Genomic DNA, 24,534 nt, shown 5'->3' on the forward strand with positions numbered 1-24,534 from the left:
CATTCTTGTTCTCTCTTGTAATGTCTTTAGCCTAGAGAAACTCACTCTGTCTTTTCACTCATTTTGCAGCTGCTTTGACTAAGGAACCATATTAACAGAAATATATGAACGCATGTTCGTTTGCAACTAATTTTACTCTGCAGGATCCCAGCGTGGTTGTCCCATAATGGTGTTTGCCACTGAAGTACTGCCACCTGTGGGTGAATCCCAAGTTGTGATTCTTCATGGCAGGGCGAGGGGAAAGTAGTTTATATTGCTTGTTTGATTCGAAGTTAGTGATAAAATGTCTGGTTTGTACCATTTCTGTGCTCATTCACGCTTATTTAAGAGCGTCACGTTGGTTAGTGTGTGATGTTCCAACCCTTTGACCTTCAGGTTGGTGCTTCATTAGCATTAATAGTTCAAGCTATAGATAAAAAAGTAGTATAGCAGACTTTACAGATGGAAGTTTCTGCCAGTATCCTTGACTTCTGCCATGCCTTGAAGATCAGAGCTTGAGGGCCCTTTTGTATTGAAAGGGCATGTTATGGGTGTTCCCAGTAGCATCTTGCAGAAGACAGAGCTTTAATCTGGGAACTTTTAGCAAGAGCACTAGCTAATTTCTGCAACGATGACAGTGTAAGAAGATAGATGGTTTTCAAAGGCTTTTCCTGTCAGGATTCAGTGAAGAGGATGAGCAAGGGATGAGTGTGAAATGGGCAGGCCTTTGATAGATGGGTGACATCAGTGGATATAACTCAAGGAACAGTAGTAGTCTTGCTGACTCTTGCTTTTTAAGGTATGTAGTTTTATTTATGCAGTCAAAGTTTCTTGGTGACTGGTGGAATAGTTGGTTGGAGGAATATGAAAATCTGATACAGCATTGCCCATCAAGCCGTGAAGATTCACCTAATTTGGAAGATGTCTGTATTTAAAACCCATCAAATCCTTGGGAAGTGTCAATAACTACAAAAAATCCACCACATGAAGATTAGGTGAACTGCACAATTTGCAGTTCAGATAGTCATTTAGGGACAATTTTATTGCCTTCAGGAACTGCAAGCATATACCCAAAGTTAGATGTTTTGCAGAAAGGCAGTTGTTTCTTTCGCTGGAGCTAACAGCTGTAACTCATAACAACTGCATTGTCATCTATCGTTCATTATTTTTGGGACACAGAAGTACAGGTACATGATCAGAGTTAGTAAGTATAGTTCCATACAATAATTTGTTCTTTGTGCTTTCATTCATGAAAAAAATCTTGTTTTCCTTTAATACTGTTGAAGTGTGTGCCTAACTAAGATGTTATTTGTAAAGCTGAAAGCAGATATCTACAACAAGTATTTAAAAAGAAAAATTGGACTTCCTAATTTGTGTAAAAGGGAAACCCATTAGAAGGGTACAGAGGATAATGATCCAAGCATTTTTCAAACAAGAGACAACTTGCATAATCCCATTATGAGCAGTATACATTTCACAGTCCATCTGGCAGACAATAAACAGCTTGAAATGCTGGGTATTGTACCACCAAAAAGAAGAGCTCTGCACATATGGCATTGGGTCAAGAAGTAGTCATGGCATGGCTCTCCCAAAAATATCCAGCATGCTTGTTAGTTTTATGTTTTCTGCAAAACAACATGTACTTAATAACTACTGAGCAGACCTGTGTGAGTATTCAGCATCTAGTGTCTGCCATTGAAGTAGCGTGGATCTTGCTATATTGAACGGGCACAAAGGCTGCATTCATTTTTTGCAGCCAGGCACTTTATAGGATTGTGCATCAGGTTAATGAATTTGCTCTTGCTAGAGTTGTCTAAGCTCTCCTAATGAGATCTTACTTGGAAGAGCCAGTCAGTCTAGGGAAACACAGAAGCTGGAGTCATCACAAGACGACTCCTTAAGTCGTGGAATGTTTTAGATTCCTTAAAAACACATGCGCAGTGTTGCTACTAAATCTCAATTTAACCATAGGAAGTCTTGTATATCAAATTATTGAATGCTGCCATCTTCCAAGGCACTAAGAGGCTTAATCAAGTAAGTGAAAGTTTTTCCTCCTGTTGTCTTTATCATTGGTCACTTGATTTTTGGGCCAAATTGCATGCTAGTCTTCACTGTTACCCTGTGTATGCTTATATGCGTGGAATTTTTTTCTGTCTTTGCAAGAGAAAAGATTAGTTTTGGTCTTTGACGTGGTACGGTGTAATCTCCCTGGAAGTCAGTGGAAAAAAAAATACAGTCTTATACCTCTTGGATACATATCTGTGGGTGCCAGTGTCCTTCCAGGTCACTCTTCCATGAAAAGTAGTTGCAGATTTATTATCCTTCATCTGGCTGCTATCACCAGAGAGAAATCTGCTGCCACAAGGCAGCTGGGATTAATGCCTGCTCAGTAAGATCAATGCTAGCGTTGGCTTGAATGACATGTGACAGTGAATGTCCCCCACTCTTTCCCGCATGATACACCCTGGGCACTCCGAAACTAAGGGCTGTCACCTCTTGGAAGTTCAGCACTAGTTCACATCACTTGAGGCAGTGACGTAAGGTGAACAACTGGCTGCATCTGCAGTCGGCTTCCCAAAACATCTGGATCATGTTAGAGGCAGTCTTTGCTGCTAATTTCGATGCTAGAAATGGAAGGTTTGACCCTTTTCAGGGTCCGTTACAGGATGGGTTGTGTCATTTAGTCACAGTACTGATACATGTGAGTATCAAGCTTCATTTCAGATATTTCTGGCCTCCTATTATGTATGACACCAGGTGTCAAGTTGCAACTCCAGTGTGAGCAAAGAGGAAGCATCTGCAAACATGTTATGTCCACTCTTTAAGGAGTTAGAAAACCTGAGGCTTAGTTGAAGAATTCATGAAAGTAGCAGGCAAAATGAGTGTTGTCGTGTTGATGGGATTTTTTTTCGATGTCTTGACTCATTCAACTCCTGGGGGTGTGTGACAGCCAACAGAACATACAGTGCCAAAAAGAAACACATTTCTACAGTCAGATGCCTTCATGTTATGATTAGCATTGCCTGTTGTGGCATCATTGCAGTAAGATCAGATTACTTGGTTTTACCAGTTCCATACTTGTAATGAAAAAGTAAATTTGAAGTGGATTAAAACCCCCTGTCTTTTCCTCCCTCCTGATTTCATTCTTTTAAAATATTTATGAGCGTTGCAGCCCCACAAAAGCTGAGCCTTTATGATTCCATCACTACAGGATTCCTCTGAGGCAGAGAATTACCACTCCATTTTGTAGGTGGAGTGCTAAGGCAGAGCAAGGTTCTCCGTGACCTGTTCAGGATTACACAGGTACCCTGAGACAGAGTCAAACCCCACATTTGCATTTCCTGGGTCCTGTTTCACTCATTGACCCAAATCTCCTGAGGTGCCCTTCCTTTTCTACCCATCTGGGCAGCACTAGAAGGGCTTCCTGTAGCAAACAAAAGCTCATGAATCTAGGTAATTAGCTAATGAATCTCAGTAGCTGTATGTGGGGATGTGTTTGCTTGAGGTGAGAGAAGAGTTTTCCAAGAGGCTGAAACTGGTATGCTGATGAAAACAAGCAGAGATTATTTTATAACTAGGAAACTATTTAAATCTTCACTTTAGTGGAGGAGTTTCAAAGGATTTTCATGAAAGAGTAGGAAGCATGGTTTCCTGCTTCTGTAATTTTATTGTTCTTTATAGTTGATTAGAAGTTGAAGAGAGATCTGAGAAGCTTGTTGGAGCTTCCTTTTTGTTGAGATCCACAGCTGATTGCTTGTAGGACATCCATTTGCAGCTGCGTTCTCAGTAATGTTGCTGTCGGAAAGCTGCTATGCCTTTGTCAGATTTAACTTTCAAAAAAAATATCAAGTGCCGCTTTGCAAGTTCTGCAATGTTCAAACTCTTTTATCGTGGCATCTTTGATCTATAGCATGTGCCTTTACTGCACAGTCAGGTTGGGCTTTTAGAAGGTTGTTGTACTTTACCTTCTCTCTGTCCCATGCAAGACCTTGCAGTGAGCTTAGCACTTTTATCCACAGGGACAGACCTTACTGAGAGTGAGAATATGGGCTTTTTTTTTAAAATATGGAGTAGTCATACTTAGGGTGGCTTAAGTATGTGCTCCTGGAATTACAAAGCTATCTCATATTTGAGAAATAAATCCATCTCATTTCAGCAAGTCATTAGGTGGGAAAAACCTAAATACTTAAATGAAAAATAGATGAATTTTTACTGTTCAAGGTTTCCAGATAGATGATGTATCTGTTTTCAAACCTAAGCATTAAAAGCCATAAGCAGCTACCAGTCCTGTATTAAATACCAAACAGCTGACAGTGTTCCTCAGATGCCGTTGTACCCAAAGGACATTAGTTATGCCTCTAGACTTTGAAAAAACACCCTCCTTTTCCTCAATATTATGAATTGTTCAGTACAAATGCAAAATGCTGTTTTCTCTGGTTTGAGGATAAATACATTTTTCGTCATGTCAAGAGACAGAAAATGAAAATGGCAAATACCGCCTCCCAGGAGCTCACATGCAAATGTCTTCCCATTTGGTTAGAGTGAGTTTCACATACAGAAAAGCCACCTTTTACAGCTCCTGGTAAACTCAGAAAAGGTAGCAGCCTTTAAAGAAGAATTAAGGGAAGTGGCGTTAAAAGACATTATGTAGTCTTGTGTCTAGAGAAAAGCAAATGATCTTTCCAAGCCATTCTAATTCAAATCTACAAAAGAAATGGAATGGCTGTCACTGACATTCTTCTTTGAGTCTAGTCCACATGAACAAGGGCAGCTTTACTGTGCGTGAACGTCCTGGCTTCACAAATCACATATGCAAAAGCCGTCCTTTTGCTTTGCATCTTCTAAAGGGCTGAAATATCAAGTTGTCTAGTCCCAACTAGAAAGGGGAGTCCCACAGGAGCTGCTTGCCGGCTGGATGTCCTTGCTCTGCCGGTCGCAACTAATCTTACTTTGGGTTTTCTCCTGCGATATTCCCCGAGTGTTGTTGTGGTTTGCAATGATTTTCACAAAGAAGAAATCCTAGTGTCTGGAACAGTGGCTCTCAACCTACCACCCACATATCCTGGGGAAGAGGCTATTTGAAGCTGACAAAGCTGACAAAACTCCCTCGAGAGAAAATCTTCATTCTCAGCTTGCGGCTGCCAGATGTTTCATAAGTCACTGTGTCTTTCTGCATCTGCCATTCCGTGTGCATGTAGAGTGTAAGCTCTTCTGGGCAGGGACTGTTTTTTGGTGCATGCTTGTACAGTGCTCTGGTCTTGCCTGGTACCCCTAGGGCCTACCACAGTATAGATCAGTTTAGCTGTAACTGATGGGAATGATTCTTGATGAGGATGCACAAACAACCAGAAGAATCCAGCTGGCTCCTTTATATACGTGTGCATTCTCCAGTGCTAACAGCAGTAGAAATTAAGCAATTGAAACTGCAGATGCTTATAAAGACTTTGATTACCCACAGGAAGCACATCTTTTGAATAAATCAGTGTGGTAATTTCTTTTCAGACTAAAAGGGATATTGAAGTCAGGAACAAACTTGCAGTTGTTGGGAATATCCTGTGAATGGGTAAGTGGTGTTGTTTTTGGCAGGAGTTAATTATAGACATCTTAGGATGGTAACTGCAGGATCACTGATAATACTTAGGCAGCATTCCTGCTTATTACTAGCAGGAATTTGGATCGCTGCTTTCTTCTCAGAAGGTGATTATTCCAAACAACAGAAGATTTTGAAATATGTCACCTCAGCATGCTTGTGTTTATCTTAGGAATTAGTATGTTTGATCATTCAACTTAAAATGGTAGCAAGTTGTTCAGCAACATATGGTTTAAAGGTTGAGTGTGCTGTAATGTAAGTACTACCTTTTTTTAATAAAGCCTTTGAGATTTAGCAGCGGCTGGTAGAAAAATGGGTAAGTACAGATAGTAGATGACTAAGGCAGAAGATAACTTAAAATGACTCTAGACTAGTTGGAAATTGTGCAGCTGGCAGGTACATGTTGTACCTTATAGATGCTTTCAGCCCTCCCTGAGGTTTGTCTGGCATTAGTTTCCCTCTCCAACCATGTCATTATGGTGGGGGATCTGATATGCAAGAACAATGTTTTAAAAAGCACTTTAATTCTATTTTCTAAAGTGACTTAGAGATGCGGGTATTTCAGTCTGATTGGCAAGATGTAGAATCTTATGCAAAGTAGATCAGACATTTTTTGAGAGGTGTTTTTCCAAAAGAATGAGACATTTACTTGAAGTGAAAAACTTTTGCAGTCATCAGTCAGTTTTGATGTATTATTTTGATGTAGTTTTGTTTTTTGTTTTAAAGAAAACTTAGGTAAGCCAGCTATAAACACTTCAATTGATTTGTCAAGGACTGGGGAGTAGATGGGAGAGCATTTGCGTCTTATTTTTCATTTGGTTTTGGGACTGGCTTAAGCGTTGAGTGTCCTGAGGCATGTTGCTCTATTAGGAATATTAATTTAGGCCCAATATTCTAGACAGGAGACATTCTTCATCTAGTTCTTCTGGTCAGGCACTTTCCAAATGTGTTTATTTACCTGGCAGAGTGAGGACTGAACTCTGATCATGGGCCCTAGTATTAAAGAGGCAATTTCTCTTATGCATGGTTATGACACACGTGATTGAAGTCATGAGTCCCTTCTCTGCCACTCCTGCTCATAATGCAGGACGGTACACATTCTGTGTTTCTGTTTTATTTTGGAGAGAGGAATCTGTTTGGTTTGGGTTTCTACGTGGCTCAATCTTGGTGAAATGGAGGGGTTTGTGTCTGCAGAACAGCACTGACAACTTAGTACCCGGAATAATTTGATGACCTTTTGCTTCCCTTTTGGCATGTGTATGCTTGCAGAAAATTCAGTTTGAAATCAAGTGCATCTCACTGCTAAGTATTTGAGTTATTTAGTAAACATTTTTCCACATGTGCCTAAAGGCAAGCCTGAACAATACAGTGCAAAACAGTCCTTTCTTTGTTTCTTATTAAAACGTATTAAGCCAAGCTCTATTCTGGACTTGACCACTTCACTGTTTTGCTTGATTTAGAAAATCTTCAGAAGGAATCATGCCACATCGTGCATTGTTAGGGTTCTCTGTTTGGAGTGGCTGTACAGACAGTGTTCCTCATTTGGAGGGACCAGGAACCACAAGGATTTTTCATGCTATAGCCACATGGCATGTCAGAGTAGAGCAGGCATCTTCTTCCACAGGTCAGCAAGGGAATCTGGACAAGCCAGAACTTTGCTATCAATTTCACTAGTACCTGGAGTTCTTAGTCCTTCCTTCGTGTCCCCCAAAAATGAGACATGCAAATTTACCAGTCCAGTCTGATAATTTATCTTGTGGAGCTTTTCCAGCTCAATCATCAAAGTGTTTTTGTACTGAAGAAAACACGCTTTCCATTGTCACGCCTGGGAACTAAAATGTGTAAGTGTTCAACATCAAAGGTTTTAGGGTACACTTGAATTTCCTACCCCACCTACAGCACCTTCATGTTCCACTGGCTATAAATTATTTCTTCTCCCCAATCCTGCAAAGATTATCACCTTGCTACTCTTAATTTTATGTTGCTGACATCCCCCATGTATACCAGGTACTGTTTCTTAAATAGATGGCCTCACTGGTACATGTTAAATAAAACTCCAGGCAATTTTTTTTCAATTTGCATTTGGTTTTGAATTCTGCTGCTTATGCTTTAGATCTGGAAGAAAGGCCCGTGAGCTGTCCTGAAAGCTCGTCTGCTCTTTCAAATGATACTAGTTGATCTAATAAGGGAAATTCCTTCCACTACGAACCACATCTTGCTGGCTTAGGTGAGAGACGAACTAGTAAACTCTTTAGTAGTTGTAGGTGCGGAATATATTGGTTGTGAATCTCAGTTCAGTGTGCTGCTTCTCAGATAGTAGCTGTGAAGGAGGCAAGCATGGGAGGAATGGGGCACAAAAGTGTAAAACCTCTACCTTCTAGGAGAGAGAAGAAAGCACTTGTCTGGCTGGAGATTTGTATTTGTGGGCCTATGGATATGTGCTGGAGATTTCACCTACTTTTAGTTCTTACTTGCGTTGTGCAGGGATAAGAGTATTATGCCACAGAGACGGACATGGATTCAAGTGCTGCTGGCCAAATGTACATGTTACAGTGGATCTTTATCAAATTACTTTTCTGCTTATCACATGACTTACTGACTCATGTATAGCATAAACACTGAGTAAGGAAAAGAATTGTAACTACAGTGAAAAAAAAAAAAGAAAAAATATTAATAACAAGAAAATGTAAGGTGAAAGACCAGAATATTTCTGTTTGGAAAAGTTGCTATAGTACCTGGCTTTAAACTTCTTTCTTTAGGCTTCTTTAAACCTGGCTTCTATTTGGACTGATCTTCTGTGGTCTCCTCCCTTAAGGATGATAGATATATGACATTTGAAATGTAATTCATTTAAGGAGTTTGGCTTAGATGAACACCAAAGAACAAAATCCAGCTCCCATGGAACATTGCAAAGACATGCAGAAATTTCTTTGTGCATGGTTGGAATACTTCAATATTTTGAACAATCAGTTTCTTCAGGGGGAAAAAGGATCTTTTCATGCAGAATGGGCACTTTTCAGAAGAATTGTTACGAAAAAACCCATTCTCCATCAGAACATCTGTGATTCATTTCCAGACCACTATTTGTAATGATAGCTAATTTGATTCATATTTTCCTCTTTCTCTTCACAAGTAGTATGTGAAAAGATGGTGATTTTCACATATGGCTTTACATTTCAGCCATGCTTGTCAAGTAGTCTTTGCCTATAGATCGTTAACTGCCAGTCTGTTGAAAAGATTCAAGAGCCAGAAATTAATTGGTGTTGAGTTGCTGTGACATAGTGTAGAGGGTGGGATTTTCAAAATTACTGCTTGATCTACCTTTCCTGCTACTGAAGTCAGAAACGGTATCTGGGAAGGAAGATCAGGCTACCTTGGAGCAAAGGTACGGTTTCTGCCAGCACATATTAAAAGACTGGAGCTGTTCAGAGAAGTAGTAAATAGTAGGGCTTGGTTTTCAAAAGAACTCGACACCAAGCTCACTTCAGAAAAGCAGTGATGAATTCTGCCCTTCCCAAAGAGAATACAGAGTGGTAAAGAAGGGTTGGGTGTGCTTGGCGTATTTGAAAATCTGGGCATTTCATTGACGTATCAGCCAGGGAACTGGGTGCGTGTGAAAAGATGTCCTCAAGTGTGGATGGTGAACTGTTTCAAAATCAGTCCTTCAGTGCTTATTGCTAACTGTATTTGCAAGACTAGGATTTTCAAAAAGCATTTCTAGAACTCAGAGGCACAAATTCAATTGAAAATTGGTAGAACGTGTTCCAAATTCACTGAGGAATACTTTATGTAAGTGCAGTTTGGAGATGTGAATATCTGTAAACCTCTGGTCCTAAGATACCTCTGAAATTTGCACCCTAAATGACCTGGGAGACAGCAAGTGCTACTGACTTTTGGTGAGGCAGATATGGGGACTTAGAGAACAAGCTGCCATGGCTCTTGAGTTATCTTGGGCATGCCCAGACCAACGCATATGTTGTGAGAGGGAAGGACAGGACTTTCCTATCCTGCCTTGCATTGCCAAAATGAGGTAGGTGTCTACCTCCTGGATATGACTCTTCCCTCACCTTGCCATTAAGCCTCTCTTGGACTTAAAGTTTAAATGCTATCTCATGTAAAAACCAAGCAAACAAACCAAGACAAACTATAGGAGATCTGATGCAATTTCCTCTCCCTGAGTATTTGTCAAGTCTCAAGGCTGGGCTTTGAAAACTAGCTTCCCACCGCTGGGAAAAGTTTGATGTCTAGGCTATGGAATTGTTCTGGGTTTCTCTCTGCCCCAGTGAATTTTTTCACAAAGCAAAGGAAATTCAGCAGGAAGACTGTGGCAAGACCTTTCAATATGGCTTGCAGCCAACGCTCTCTCCTAGAAGCAGGAGAGTCGATATTTAAATCTTGCTCCAAGTTTAGCTGATGATGGAGTTTGAATGAGGTGTTCAAGGGACAGCTAACCAGTACTGCTAAGCCCTGTCATGGGGGGCAACACTAAGCACAGGAGATGATGAGGCTTATGTGTGTTCATTGTGTGCCAACCAGACCCGGTGGGTGATCACCCAATTTCCGATTCAGCCTGTGATTTAGGCAGGAGGTAGGCACTGAGCTGCTTGCTGCTGCCGAGACACAGCCTATGCCTACCCACTGAGAGAGATCTTGGGGACTTTCCCAATGAAAATGTTGTGGTGGCAAAGTCAAGATCTGGGAATGCCAGTCTGACTGGTAGAATTAGGACTGGCTTCAGAAAGGGGGGTTTTGCTCTTAACTTCCTCTTGAAAATGGCACTTTGACTCGTAAGTCAGTAAAGAGCTTTTAAAAAAACATGAGCTTTAACCCTTTTGAAAAGCCCAGCCTTGATCCTTACCACCAGTAATTTGCATTGGTATCATGTGAATGAAATTAGCCCAGTATGTTTTCTGGCATTACTTACTCAGAAAGTCTGACTATCTGGTCCTTGCTGTGTCTGAATTCTTTTTTTCTTGTCTCCAAACAATCTGAGTCAAATGGGGAAATGGGGTTTAATCCTATGCAGATCTTTGGAGTTGGATTTTTTCCTTTTTTTCTTTTTCTTTTTTTCTTTTTCTTTTTTTCTTGTTTTTCCCCTTTTCCATTTTCTTATTCCACACCCCCCCCCCTTTTTTTTTTCTTTGTTTTTATTTTATTTTTAAATATCAGAACTGATGCTTTTGGCTTACAGCCCACATTTAAGAAAGAGAAATAAGGAGCAGAGAGGAAGAGTCTGACTGAAGTGGGAAAACCAGAGACAGTGATGAGCACAGAGAGGCAAAGGACAGAAAGTTGATTGCCATGGAGGTGGAGGAGTAGTGGCAAGCTACGGACAGAGGTGGTAGTGTCACCGACTGAAGGTCATATTTCATCCTGGGGCTTGATGAAGGAGAAGGGAAAGCCAGAGTGCAGTCAGCCACAGGTTCTGGTGAGGTCTGACATATCGATACAAATAAATAATTGGATAATGTGCTACCATCTCTTCTTGCATTGCTGTGGAGATGACACAGGGCAGACTAAAAAAAAAGGAGGTAGAAATTAGTGAGGGAAGCACAGGAAGAAAAAGGGATAAGTCAACTTAAAAAAAAAGAAAGGTTATGCTGCTAGGCTGAAGAGGGGAAAGAGGTAAAATAACAGAGAAAGAGAAGAGTCACAGCAGCAGAAATGTCAAGTGGAATATGACTTCCTTATTTCTCCAACCTTTCTCATATAGAGGAGGAAAACCAACATTTGCAGAGAGAACTGATTAAATCACCAATTGGTATGGCTGAACCCTTCCCTCGCAAAGGAAGCTGTAAGATAGGAACTTAAGAAACCTATTTTTTTTAATTTAGCATTTATATTTTATGGTTTTTTGTAGGGGAAGGGGTAGGCTTTCAGGCCTGGCTGTGGTCTAGAAAGGGAACAGACTGTGGCATAATTAGGGATGAGAAAAGAAGGTAAAGACATTCCTATAGCCTCTATGACCTGAATGTGGTGGGAAAGATTAGAGTTGGTGGATATTTCCATAGCAAAAAATGCAGGTGTGTTCTTAATTTAGATTTGCTAACCTGAGCTAGATAATTCAGATTAAATCAGATAAACCAAAGCAATTTGAGAGCCCTCACTGTTATTTTAATCGGAATTGGCCAGCCCCAGTTAAAAGCAGTGCATATTTGTAGACTTGCCCTGTACTAGGCAGCCATACCCATGCTCTCACTGGCTCCGGGAAGCATCTCTGTACAGTCACCATCGGAGGGTTAGGCTTTGGCTGTGCTGCAAGCCCTGAGCTCTCGTGCATAGCTGTGCTGGCCCAGGAGCAGAGTGAACTGGAGAGATTGCTTGAGTTGCCTGGGATCAGACAGGGAGTCTGGCAGAGACAGGGACAGAGCAGAGGCCTCTTGAACTGCAGCCCAGCGCGTGGGATTGGATAAGCAGAACACTTAATATTGGGTTTCTGTTGAGAATACACACAATTATGAACACTAAATTTCTTTCCCAGGAGCATTCCCCAGTACTGATTTAAAACGTACCATTTCCACAAATATTCCTGCCAGAAAATTAATTTGTTAAAATATTCGTTGAAAGCAAATATGGAAAGGGACTGGCACACATCTGAAGCAAATTAATGTTAAGGATTCAAATGAATATTAAATCTCTTTTGCAATAGTACATTCCTGTCTCTAATTATGACTCTGGGTGAGTAAATGACTCTGTAAAGTCACTCCTGGAAGGTGTACGTACAGCAATCAGTGTGATAACAGCCTCACAGATCGAAGTGGGTGGATGACTTGAGCAGTATGTAATGACATATGAAACCTTCCCTATCTTGGAGACAAATTCCTATCTAGCTCAGATCAATAGTGGGGTGAGCATTATTGCTTGTGGAGAATCTCTGTAACACAGAAACATCCATAGGCTGTGGTGTGTCAGGAGATGCTGGCTACAGTCCTGCCAGGGCCAGGAGCAGCTTAAGGCAGGAAGCCAGACCTGGGCCATCAGACTCTGTGGGCAATAGTCTCCTGTTGATGTACTGGAATGGATGGGAACTGCAGTGAGGAGGAGGTGACCACCCATTCAAACAAACTCCAGGCTTCTCTTCGTGGATTTTGTTTAAGGTACCTGAAGCGAACGCAAGATTTTGGGCTAAAATAAAGGATGTTGAGATGTAATGGCCGATGATAGACAGGGCAGCAGCCTGCATGATCTAAGGGTCTGTAGCCTGTGGAGAAGCTTGCCTGGTACAGGTGGGCCTGCCTGCACCTGTTTTGGTAGAGCTGCGTTGGTTCCCAGTAGCCAGGCTCTGGTGCTGTGTCCGCAGGCTCCTGCCCAGCACTCACAGCCAGCTGTGTCGTGCATGTGGCAGTTTGTCAGGAAAACAAGTTCCCACCATTTCTCCCCCTACCATTTCCTCTTGCTCCTTTGATACTCACATAAATGGCCTTTTATTTTACGATAGATGGCTTTGGTTTTATCTTCCTCGTGCTATTCATTTTTCTTCAGCCACTTTCACTTTCTCATCCTTGCTTCCCTGCCGTCCCCACTCCTTTCCTTTCCTTCCTCCACATTTTATGCCAGTAGATGGTGGTATTCAGCAAGTTCTTTGGAGTGCCAGTGTAGTTCCCTTTGTCACTAGCTGACAGTCCAGCTCAGCAGTAGGAAGAGCTGTTAATGTGTGCAGGAGTTTCTCTGGGGTTGGGTGACTATCACAGTGGTGACCTGCATGAACAAGAAGCACATGTTTTGCTAAGTAACTCTTTATTTTCCTTCTTGTTAGACCTGTGAAAGAGCTGTCAGATTGTCAGAGTCCTAAACATCATTAGGGGAATCAATTATTTGTTGTGATGTATGAGATTTGGGAGAACTTTGTGTACTCATTTCTGTGGGGTTACTCAACTAGCTGGCAGAGGCCAGTGCTGGTTTTGTAGCCTGCTGTCTGACAAAAAACTAGGGCTGGAAATGAGGGAACATACTTCTGAACAAGGTCATCATTGGTGAAATAGTAGGGCTTGGGTCTGGATGCCCAATGCAGGATAATCGGTTTATTAAAAATTCAGATCTCTTTAAACTATCTTGTGTCAGGCACCAACAAATTGAAATTCATGAATTCATGAAATTCATCACTTCAGCAAGTGAGTTCCCAGTGAGCCTCACCCCTGCTTAAGGGCAGGATTTGCAGCAAGAGGTTGGCTGAGGGTTTTGGTCTTATCATGGATAGCATAACGGGACTACACATTCTTTGCACCATAGATGATGTGACCAGCAAAGAGCTTTAAACCGATATGACAGCATGCTACTCTGTAGGTAAAGGTGTGGAAAGCATTCTCTTCCACATCTTCATTTTGTTGCTTTATTAATTATGTGATGTCCCTATTCCTCTTTGGAAATTATTTTTATACCAGGATGCTGGTGCTTATTTGAGTCAATGGGAAGGCTATATAGAAGTTATAGAACTTGGATGGAAATTACGTTAAGGCTTATGTTAAAGATTTTCAAATTGGGTGGTGGGAGTAGTGTGCAAAATTCCTTCTGAAAGGAGATGTGCAGCAGTGTAAGCAGTACATGTACTTTCTAGGTGCTGTCAGTTCTTGTTCTGCTCTGGGGTGCTTCCTGGCCAACGCTGGCCGAAGTTTTTTTAAAAAAGAAATGCTTTGAGTGTGAAACTCTTCTTACCTTGCTTTTAACATCTTCCTGTAGTTCTCGTGTATTCTGCCTCTGGCTTTGCAACTCTTTCCAGCCCAAGCCCCTTTTGGGCATGCTTGAGTGGGAATAGTGTTTATTTCTTCTCTGGGTTTGGAACTTGGACTCCAATGTCTCTTCCTATGGAGAGCTTGACTCCAGCAGCAGATCTGAAATAGATTTGCTTTTTAATATTGAGATTATATTAAGTATATAATTATTAATCAGTTAAGAGCAGTTAGAAAATAACTAAAATGTTGAAGTGTGATGCTTTGATAAAATTCTGGCTGGAAGATTATGGATTCATCTATATAGGAAAAGTATGCAGAAGTCTGAAGTGGTGTGCTCCTTTGGGTGTCTATTTTAAGAGGTTTTGCAGATCTCTGGTATTCAAGAGTTTCTCAGTACTTACTTTCTGTAACAAGTTGTTTTAAACATTTTACCTGAGAAACAAATACTGTGCTGATCTGAAGCAAGAGTCACCTGACCTTAGAAACCTTAAACATAAACCTTAGAAAGTCCTTGTATCTCACAGCAAGAATTGTTGTGTTTCCGATGCCCCAACCTATCATTGGAAATATGCTTATCTCTTTTTAGTAATGTACCTCAGCAAGGTATCTTGTCCCAGGAAGTGTCTCTCTTTCCTTTTCAGTTGAAGCACACTATTGTTTCTTGTTCTAGCAAGGAGTGTTTCATAGCCAATGTGTCTCCTTCCCATTCTTTCTCCCCTTTGTCATTCCCTGGGGCTTTACCAGCCCAGTTGATAAATGTTCATCAGCATACTGCAGATTACCTCATCCTAAGATAAGAACTCAATACACAATTACAATCCTATTTCTAAATAACAGTGGGCCAGGCTGCAATGCCTTTACTCTTCCTAAATAGCACCCACCGTTCACTAGTGGAGCAGTCTGAAATCAAAACACCATTCCATGAGGGTAAGAATATTTGAACGGAGCCCCAGAGTCAAGTCCAATGGATTTTTAATTCAGTATTACTTTTTCAGTACTTCCCTTCTTTAATTTTCTTCTCGTTTTCATGGATATATTCCAAAGATTGCTGTCCCACATATGAAGTTCTTGAACTGTATGTGAAAAGCATGCTCTCCAAGATGAATGATACCTATGTCTCCTAAATGATAACAATGTTACTAACGCTGCCTTGTCTCCACATGTATTAGCAATAGGACTGCTTTAGAGCCATTTTTTCCATGTGGAAAAATACAATTCAAAAATTCCTTCCTCTGCTATTTCTGATCTAAGTTTTATCCTTTTTTTTTTTTTTTTTTTTTTTTTGAGAAGGGGTTGCAATAAGAAACAAAAGCAAGGGCTAATATAAAGGGGAATTTTGATATCTGAAATAATGTTTTGTTTTTTAATCAAAGATACTTTCTGATCCACAATCAAAGTGTTTAGTTTGGGATTTTCATTGAAATTGAGCTTTCAATGAAAACTCCAAAATTTTGTCAACAGTTCAGTTGTGTTAGCTGAAGAAGCCAACATCCTTCAACAGAATAATCTTGCCCAGTTCTAATCAGCAATGCTGGAAAAACTATTGGATGCTGCAGAAGTTCCCTTCAATCAATGAAAAGACATAATCAGCTCTGGTCTTGCTTCTGTTTATGTAACTGTGGCCAACATTGCTGCTGCTCTATCAAATGATCCTGCTGAGAACAAACCTTCCTCAATGTGGGGTCGAAATTGCCAGTAGGGCATTATAGCACTGATGGAGTGGAGCCAGTGTTTGTAACAGTAATGTTTGCAGACATGAGGTTGATTTCCAGAAAAACATCTCTGGACAGCTGAGAAACATTTCACAAATCCTGAATCTAGTTCTCCTTTGGAGGAGAGATCTGTAGCATGAGTAGGGCCCATTTTTAACCTATTTGCCCACTGAAATGCTGCTCTCCACCTTCCTGGAAGCAGCAGACCCCATTGTGGGAGCACGTGTGCTGGGTACTGGTCCTCTCCCTTGTTCCCTCTGTTGGGTTCAGAGGGTTTGCTCTTGAGCAAGGGCTTGTTCATGTGAATAATATGTCACAGACAGGTTTCTAATGAGTTGTTAATTTTAGAATTCCTGGCTAATTGCCGGGTAAACTCATGATTGACTTCATAGTAAGTACAGCTCACTTCAGTTACTAGAACTGTCAACTGGCATTGCTAGCCCAAAGCATTAAGAAGTCACGAGTCAAGCCTCTCAAGTCATACCACTGGTTAAAAATGGTGAGATTTTGTAAATAATGCCTTTTGGGGTTTTATTTGACTGGTTACTATTTGTTTTCATGTTTCTGTATTTAATTTTCTGCAGCTGAGGGAATTAAGAGTTTTACTGGTTTGTTTTTTCTAATAACAGCTCCGATCATCACCCCCTAGATTGTCACACCCATGTCTGCATTCATAGGGTCTTCATAAAGGTCTTAAAAGTAAAATTGGCCGAGAGGCTTCTGCCTTTTGACCTCTCAAGTTTTACTCTCAAACTTGAGCATAACTTGCCCAGAAAACTTTAAAGACAAGTATCTGGGATAGTTTGGAAGATACTTGGGTTTGACATTTTCAGGTTATAGGGCTGGCAATTCCTTGGTTCACATGACATGAGACAGAGATTAAAATCTAAGAAATTATATAATTTCATGAAAATTATATGGTGCAGTGTGGGTATCATCCATGTTAAGTGTGCCAATAATGCCTGTCATGCTTTCTTAAAATGTGTGTCAGATACTGGCATATTGTGCTTCCAGTGAAGGCAATGAGGAGAACATGAATCCTCGTGGGGCACATCCAGCATCTTTGTTAGATAATTTGCTGCATGTCTACAAATAAATATTTTAGATGAGCAACTTTGAGCAATCAGTGTTAAGAAGGTATTGGATGTTTTACAATATTCTCTCTCTCGGAGCCTATTTCTGTAAAAGTTTTAAATAATTTCCTAGACCAAATCCAACAGAAGTTTTGCCTGAGTAGGGAGTGCGGAAGGGATCTCTTAAGGGACTTGGGGTTTTTCCCTCAGGTGAGTGTATCCTGCAGTGAATACTTTATGAATTGCACACATTTTTCAGTTCAAGGGGCTGACCGTTTCCAAAAGGATGTCTGAGTAGGCCTGTTCTTATGTAATATTGTAAGACCATCAAATTTAGGTTTTGGTCAGCATTGGTTGAGGAATAGCAAGTGGTGACGCTTGTAGGAGAACATCCTGTGATATAATGGGCACTACGATGTCTTTCCTAAAAGGGATTCTTTGCTTTCCTCACAGGTCTTCCTTTTTCCCAGCTTTTATTCACTTTGATATTCAGGAAGGTGTTCTGCCTGAAAGGCAGGTTTTATAGTAGGGCAGGGCAGAATGGAAGGGCACATCATTATTTTCTCTTTGTGTTGCTGGCTGTTTAAATAAAAGGATTTCCTTTCAGAAAGTATATCTGATAGTTATGAAAAGCTGAGTAGTGTCAGGATGAGGCTCCTCTTCACTCCCCGCTCTCCCCATTGTGCACGTCTGCACAAGATGAGGAACTCACATAAACCAAATGAAGCTGCAAGCTCTCTTTCCAGTTTGGAGAAGGCAGGGGCGAAAGTGCTTAACTCCTGCTTCCTATGACTTATTGGTAAAATGCCAGTTTTTGAAGAGTCCCAGACTTGCTCTGGGAACTTCCCTGGTAACCAAAGATGTACAGGTGGTTTCTCTCATATTCCAGGACTCTCCAGGTATGTGCAAAGTATAAAACAGACACTGATGCTGAAAAGATATTCATGCCAGCTCCTGTCCTTTCATCTGAAGTTGGTAAGGAACTGCCTTTGGAAAGTTTTTTTTTACTAGAAGAAAGAAAGTAAGTCTCTCTCAAGGATCAGTGCCACCACAGGAAAAGGAAATAGCTCATAACACAAGACATCTCACATTTACATCTCTTTCATCCCCTACCAGAAGCTCTGCTGTACTTCAGCACCTGAAAATATCCTAAAATGCAACAGGTACTACCTTACATTAGGCTTCCCTAGATACTGTAACATGCAAGAGGAGCTTCAAGGGCTTTAGACTGAAGTCAAGATAGTGGTTAGGTGGTGGATTTCATACCCCAAACCCACCGCACTTGTGTGTAGAAGACTGTTTTGCTAGCAGGACTGAGAACAGCAGCAGATGGATGTATGTTTTGGCGTCAAAGCTTTCTACAGGGAAATAAGTAGGAATGCTTTTTCTCAAGGCAACCCTCTGTGAAAACTCTGAAATTCCATCAAAATGCATTGCTTTTCTGAAGACAAAACATCAGATTGTTTCCTAGGTCTTTCTTATTTGGTTTTCTTCTTCCTTTTGTCAAAAAAATTATCAGCAGGAGATTACTGCATTTAAAACCACAAGAAATGGTTTTGTTTCTTAAACCTTTTGGTAGAAAAAAATTTTCACTTTCCTTCTAGTTGTGATCAGAATCTCATCTGCTCTTCTCAAGTGTCATCCATATCTAATCTGAACAGGCACAAGGAGATACTTGGAGCTGTCACGTTGGCAGATGTATTTGAAAAGCATTCCCTAGGACAAATTCAGTGCAAGTCGGTGCGGGGGGAAGGGAGAGTAAAACTTAATTTTAAGCTGTCTGGGAGAGGCACTGTCATTATGTTCTGTATGCATTAAATGCAAACACAGAACAGGTTCAGGTCTGTGGCTGGTGCTCTTAGGTGTGACAGCAGTACAAATGAAATAATAATATCGAGTAATCTCAGTTGGTCATTAACCCTGCAGTAAATGCCTGTTTCATTTGCCAGGTAGGAGCACTGAGGGACCTCAGCTAAAATTGGCACCTTATTGTGCTAAGCACACACAGACACCTAATTAGACAGTCCCTTTCAATGAAGTGTTTTTTAGTATAGATGGGCAAGACAGATAAAGGATGGGAGTAAGAAAGCATAATTATCCCTGTTTCACAGGTGGGGAGCTGAGGAGCTCTGGTTGTGTAGGGGCTCTACCGTGGGTTTTCTGTGCTATCCTGGAGACATCCTGTGGGTTAGTGGGGTCTTGTACCCTAGCCCTGTTCTTCAGCCACAAGATCATCCTTCCTCTGCAGAAGGATGCATTGAGATTCTTGTTGCTTAAATAGAAACCTCAATTTACGTTTTCCTTGTCCTTCTTTTAAAAAAAGCTCCCTGACCATTTTGGTTTCTCTCATCCTCTCAGAGTGTTAGTCATCATTTAAAATACACACAATGATTAAAGTGAGTCTGATCATGTTCAAGTACAATATTTCAGGGAGGCTACTTGGTGTGACTTGCATGAGGACATGAAATGCCAGAAGGACCAGTGCAATCAACAGCAAACTTCTGTGCCAAAAAGAGTGGGTGGGGTCATGTGCCGTATACAAGGGATTCATAAATGTTTACTATAATTTGCTGCCTGGTTATATTTGACCTCTGTGGGTTGACACATGGGCTGATTTATTGCATCCATGCTATCTTAATTACTAAGGACACAGCTGGGAGCTTTTCAAAATTAAAAGTGACTTATTTTCCTCAATTACTTAAGTGCAGAGGCTCAAGCACATACACGGTTGCATTTTTCCATCAAGAGAATATATGATTCGTATAGCCTGTTACACTTGTTTGTGGTTCTCCCAGATGCTGGACTTTGGGTATGTGCAGATGCAGGCACCCGACACTGGCTCCTACGGGTATGTTTACCAAGACTTTGCAAACTTTTCTTTCCCCCACTGCTGGTCCTGCTTACAAAACTTTGCTCTTTCAGGTCTCAGCTGGAACTGGAAGGCAAAATGAGGAAAGTCTCTGGAAGGTTGCTCCAAGTGTTTTTCTAGCCCAGCTGGATGCAGGTATTATTGGAGACCTCATGAGAAGGATTATTCCAATAAAATTTTCACCCTGGCTTCATGGACTAAGGGATACAAACAAGTTTTAAATAAGTATCCAAATTTATGCTTGCTTAGCCAAACTCAGACACTGACGCTTTTGATTAAGCCCTGCTAACGCGTACATTGTTGGACCATTTTGAATGTGTGACACTAAGCAGTTATGTAGCAGGTCAGCAGGAATTCACAAGTGCTTGGACTTCATTTTTTCATAGTTCTCATTTTGAAAATGTGTCTGAATAATCAGGTCCAGACATTAGGAAAGCTGGGTTTCTGTCAGCTATAGCCCTGTCTTGACTTTTGCAAATTTAGGCAAAGATTATGAGAAGCGGTTTGCAATTTGAAGTTATCTGTCTGTGACTTGAGAGTTTCTCAAAGGGTCTAGCTTTCAGAGGCCCTTTCATCCTAGTCCTCACAAACTGAAGAGTCCAAATTGCTCTTACCTTTCTCTTACCTATTATTGCACTTCTGTGTACAGAAAAGGTCCATGACCGTGTCTATGGATCTGAATTTGCAGATGCTCTGGCTGTGTTAGAGCATAGTCGCAGACTTAGGTACTTACAGGCTTTATTCTTATTTCACATTAGTTTTACTCACATGTAACTCAGCTGCAGCTGGTGACATTTTTCTTTATGTCAGATAGCAGTGCAGTGATTTTCAGCATCTGGTTCCAGGACCCCTTGCATCCTTCACAGGATCTGAGACAAAGCAAACCTATCAGAAGACATAAAGTCATCTAAAGATGTTCACATCTTTTCTGTAAGTGGAAACAAGTTGTAAATTCTGAACTGGTGTAAGAAAGGTGGTAATTCAGTTTCTGTAAATCTCTATGATAGCTCATCTCATGCTTATTTCAGGATTTAAAATGCATCATGCAAACAGCAGCTTCATACAAAAGTATGTTTCTCTCCCTTCTCAAGATGACTGCTTGAGAAAGCAGCTAAAAGAAATTCAAGCTATCCCAGTCTTTAAATTTATTTTCTCTTCCAGAGCATGGGGAGGAAAGGGGGAATCTGAAATATCAGAGTGTTAGTGAGCTGCCGACAAAACTACAGCTACTCTGGGAAAAAAAATAGGTGGGCTGCAGGTAGGGAGCACCACCTCAGTACAGGCTTCCAGGCCCCTTGCTTCTCACTTAGCTAGTGCATGGTTCTGACAACACAGCACAGAGAGAGGGACGATCCCCTGGTCACCAACTGTGCATCTACATTGCAACTGGGAGGTGTGATTGCAGTGCAGATAATAGAAAAACAACTAGCTTTAATCTTCACAGGGTTTAGGGCAGGCTGGCCAAGCCTGCCCGGGATGCAGCATACATATTCAAGACCTGGTACCTGAACACTGTGTCTCCACTGCTTAAGGTATCCAAAGTAGCTAGATTGAAGCTGGTCAACGTGTTGCTGTCGTGCCTTTGACTGCAAGGCCGGCAAAGTCACAGCTGCAAATTAGGTGTTGTAAGTTAACTTGAGCAATAGGTATTCTCCATCCAGAATTACTATGGAGATGCTCGCAGTTCTGTGCAAACCTCAGGTCCCATTGCTCTCACTGCCGTGCAGACAGGCAGCAAAACCAGAGCTAGTTTCTGAAGGACTTGCAGTGTGAATGGGCAGCACGTCTCTCTGTACAGGCAGAGGTGGATCTGGCAGTGGAATGACTTCTTAATGGGCACACCAGAAGGCCAAAATGATCTGGAAGCTTAGACCAAATAGCCAATCCGGACCTGTAATAATAACAACAACAAATAATTTTCCCTAGATACTTCACTGATAGCTGGGATCTGTTTACAGACCTATGTTACAAAAGGGTATTAAATATTCTTCTATGGAGAAGAGAAAAGCAGAGGAATTGCAAAAACCTTTTGAGACTTGAGACAATAAAAGAGAGAAAAATGGCTTTAAGATATAAATATAGATGATGTGTACACAGATAGGCCTGGAATAGGGAACTGCATCTGTAATTGTGGAGTACCAAAGGAAGAAGAGAAGCACAAGGAACATGAAGCTTTCAAACAGGCCCCTGTAACAAGTCAGAACTAACCCTTGGAGAAAGATTGGAGAGAAATCAGCATGGCAGAAACCTAAAAAGCCAGTTAGTAAAGAGTTGTGTAATTAAACCTTGAGTCCAATGGCAGCAGAGTCCTGCATAAAATCATGACTCTACGGAAATCAGTGGCAAAAATCCGAGTGATGTCAGTGGAGCAGCTCCTGGCACTTACCCATAGCAACTTCTGCTGGTTCTCCTCGTGAGCTGCAGGACTGGATGTGGTACTGTAGTCTGCATGAAAAGCAAGGGCTGGTGGATTCACGTGTGCACTGAAAGCATGTGTTTGCAGAAACATGGCTTTTTGATGAGGCTTCTTTTGAAAAGTGCTCGCTTGCTTTGGGAAGTGCCAGTGTCACATCAAAAAATGAAACTCTTGAAAAGCAGTAAGTGTTCAGATGAAGACCATCCTGGAAAACATCATTCCTCTCAAGAACCTGACCCATAGCATCAAGCAGAAGCACAATTCATTTCCGATGGGACACCAAAGACACCATCTTGAATCACAATATTAAGGGATTGGCTGGACTACTGCTGTGATGTTTTACCTCCATGTCAAATTTTTCAGCACAAAACCCTGTTCTGTTTTGAGAGCAATGCAGAAGCTGAACTCAGAGGCCTGCTTGGACAAACCCGTGTTTGTCCAGCTGCTGCACAGGAAAAATCAGCTTCTTCCCAGGATCTTACTGCCTCTCAGAAGGTGTGTTGTCACCTCTCCAAAGGTAACAGCACCCCAGGCCGAGTCCCTGGATGCAGGAATTGGACCCGGGACCGACTGTTGTAGTCAGTAGAGGGTGACAGTGAGCCGCACTAAGAGACGAGCCCGCACTGGGCTTTACAGCTTTGTTAGCAGATGCCTAAGAAATGGCATTTTGTTCTGTGTTTTTACAGTGACTGATGCACTGGAGTGTCTGTCTGTGAGCGGAGACCCTGTATGTTTTAGTAATACAGATGGAGAATAATAGTTCAACAAAGGAGCGTTGTTAGATAAATCTAACTTAAAATAAAGACTGGTTTTACAAAGCAAATTCAAAGCCATGACAGACAAGACTCTTCATTTTATCTGCTGCTAAAAGGAAGATGCTTAAGGGCTTATCTCCAAAAGGAAAATATATGCTCATTTAATTACATCTTTTCTGGCAAAGGGAGAGTGCATTATTATTATTATTTATTATTATTATTATTGTTAGACATATTAGAAAGAGCTATATGCTGTAATATCCTTCATTACAACCACATTGATTAGCACTAACTGAGAATGCAGTATAATATTAACACGAGGCACACAGGACTTGTTTGGCCTGTCCTGTTTGTTACTTAATTACGCATGTATAAAGTAAGAGGCACAGCACCTGTAGAGATTCCCAGCACCTTCTGTTAAGCTGAGGCAGGAGCTGCACTGTAGGAGAGCAGTAACCAAATCCTGCAAGCATGTTTACATTTTGAACTTACCAAATCTTCCCAAGTGGAATGCAGGGTCCAGTTTCAGCCAAGGAACTGTTAGCAGTGAGTGAGAGTTAATGGATCAATCTGCTGTCTCTTGTCAGTGCTTTTACTGTTGACTTCTGGAATGTGTTTGATGAAAAGAAAGCAACTTCTTGAGACAGAAGATACAGATGTAGCATGTTAAGGTTGGGACCTACATGAACAATAAAGCAATGTTATCAGTGTTTCGCTTCCCCAGTGCTGCTTGCCAAAACTGACAATAGAATAGCAGCAAAGCATTTCTTTTTTTAACTACCATAACTGCACATTAACCGTTTGCTCTGATTCTTTTTGGAGACACAGTCAGATGTTGTACTGGTGTTAAGAGTGAACGATGCCAGATATTTAAATGGGAGCATGTTGCACAGCCCCCTGCTGCCTTTCCGTGGCTGGTGGAAACTGCTTTCTGAAAAGCTGAATTAAAATGGAATTTGCAGGATCATTCAGCCAAACCAAGCCCGCTGGCTCGCTGTGCTTTACGTGCTGCCCACCAGCAGAATGCGACTCTTAGGAGATGCACTCATGTCATCCCAACAAGGCAGGCTGCTACCCAAATCGCAGAGTGATTTTGAGGCATGTGGGTCGTACCCACCCAGCAGAATGCAGGGCAGTGCGGAGATACCCAGGCTAGCTCTGAGCATGCGGGGAATGCTGTGGTGAGAGCCACCATCCACAATCAGATTATATTCCACTCTTGACTGAATAGTAGACCAACACCAGGATATTGCTCTTCTACCAGAGCCAGGTTGTTAAGAGCTCTGATGTGCCCACTCGGTACTATGGATACCCTTGTGCTGTGTAGACATAACTTATCACAGAGGCTAAAACCCAGATCCATCGAGGTATTTATGCTTTTAACTCTCACTGAAATGAACAGGAGTTAAAAGCCTAAATACCTTTGGGGATTTGGGCCTAAGTGGCTTACAGAAAGCCTGTGGCACAGCAG

Source organism: Athene noctua, chromosome 1, assembly GCF_965140245.1.
Source record: "Athene noctua chromosome 1, bAthNoc1.hap1.1, whole genome shotgun sequence".
Lineage (NCBI taxonomy): Eukaryota > Metazoa > Chordata > Aves > Strigiformes > Strigidae > Athene > Athene noctua.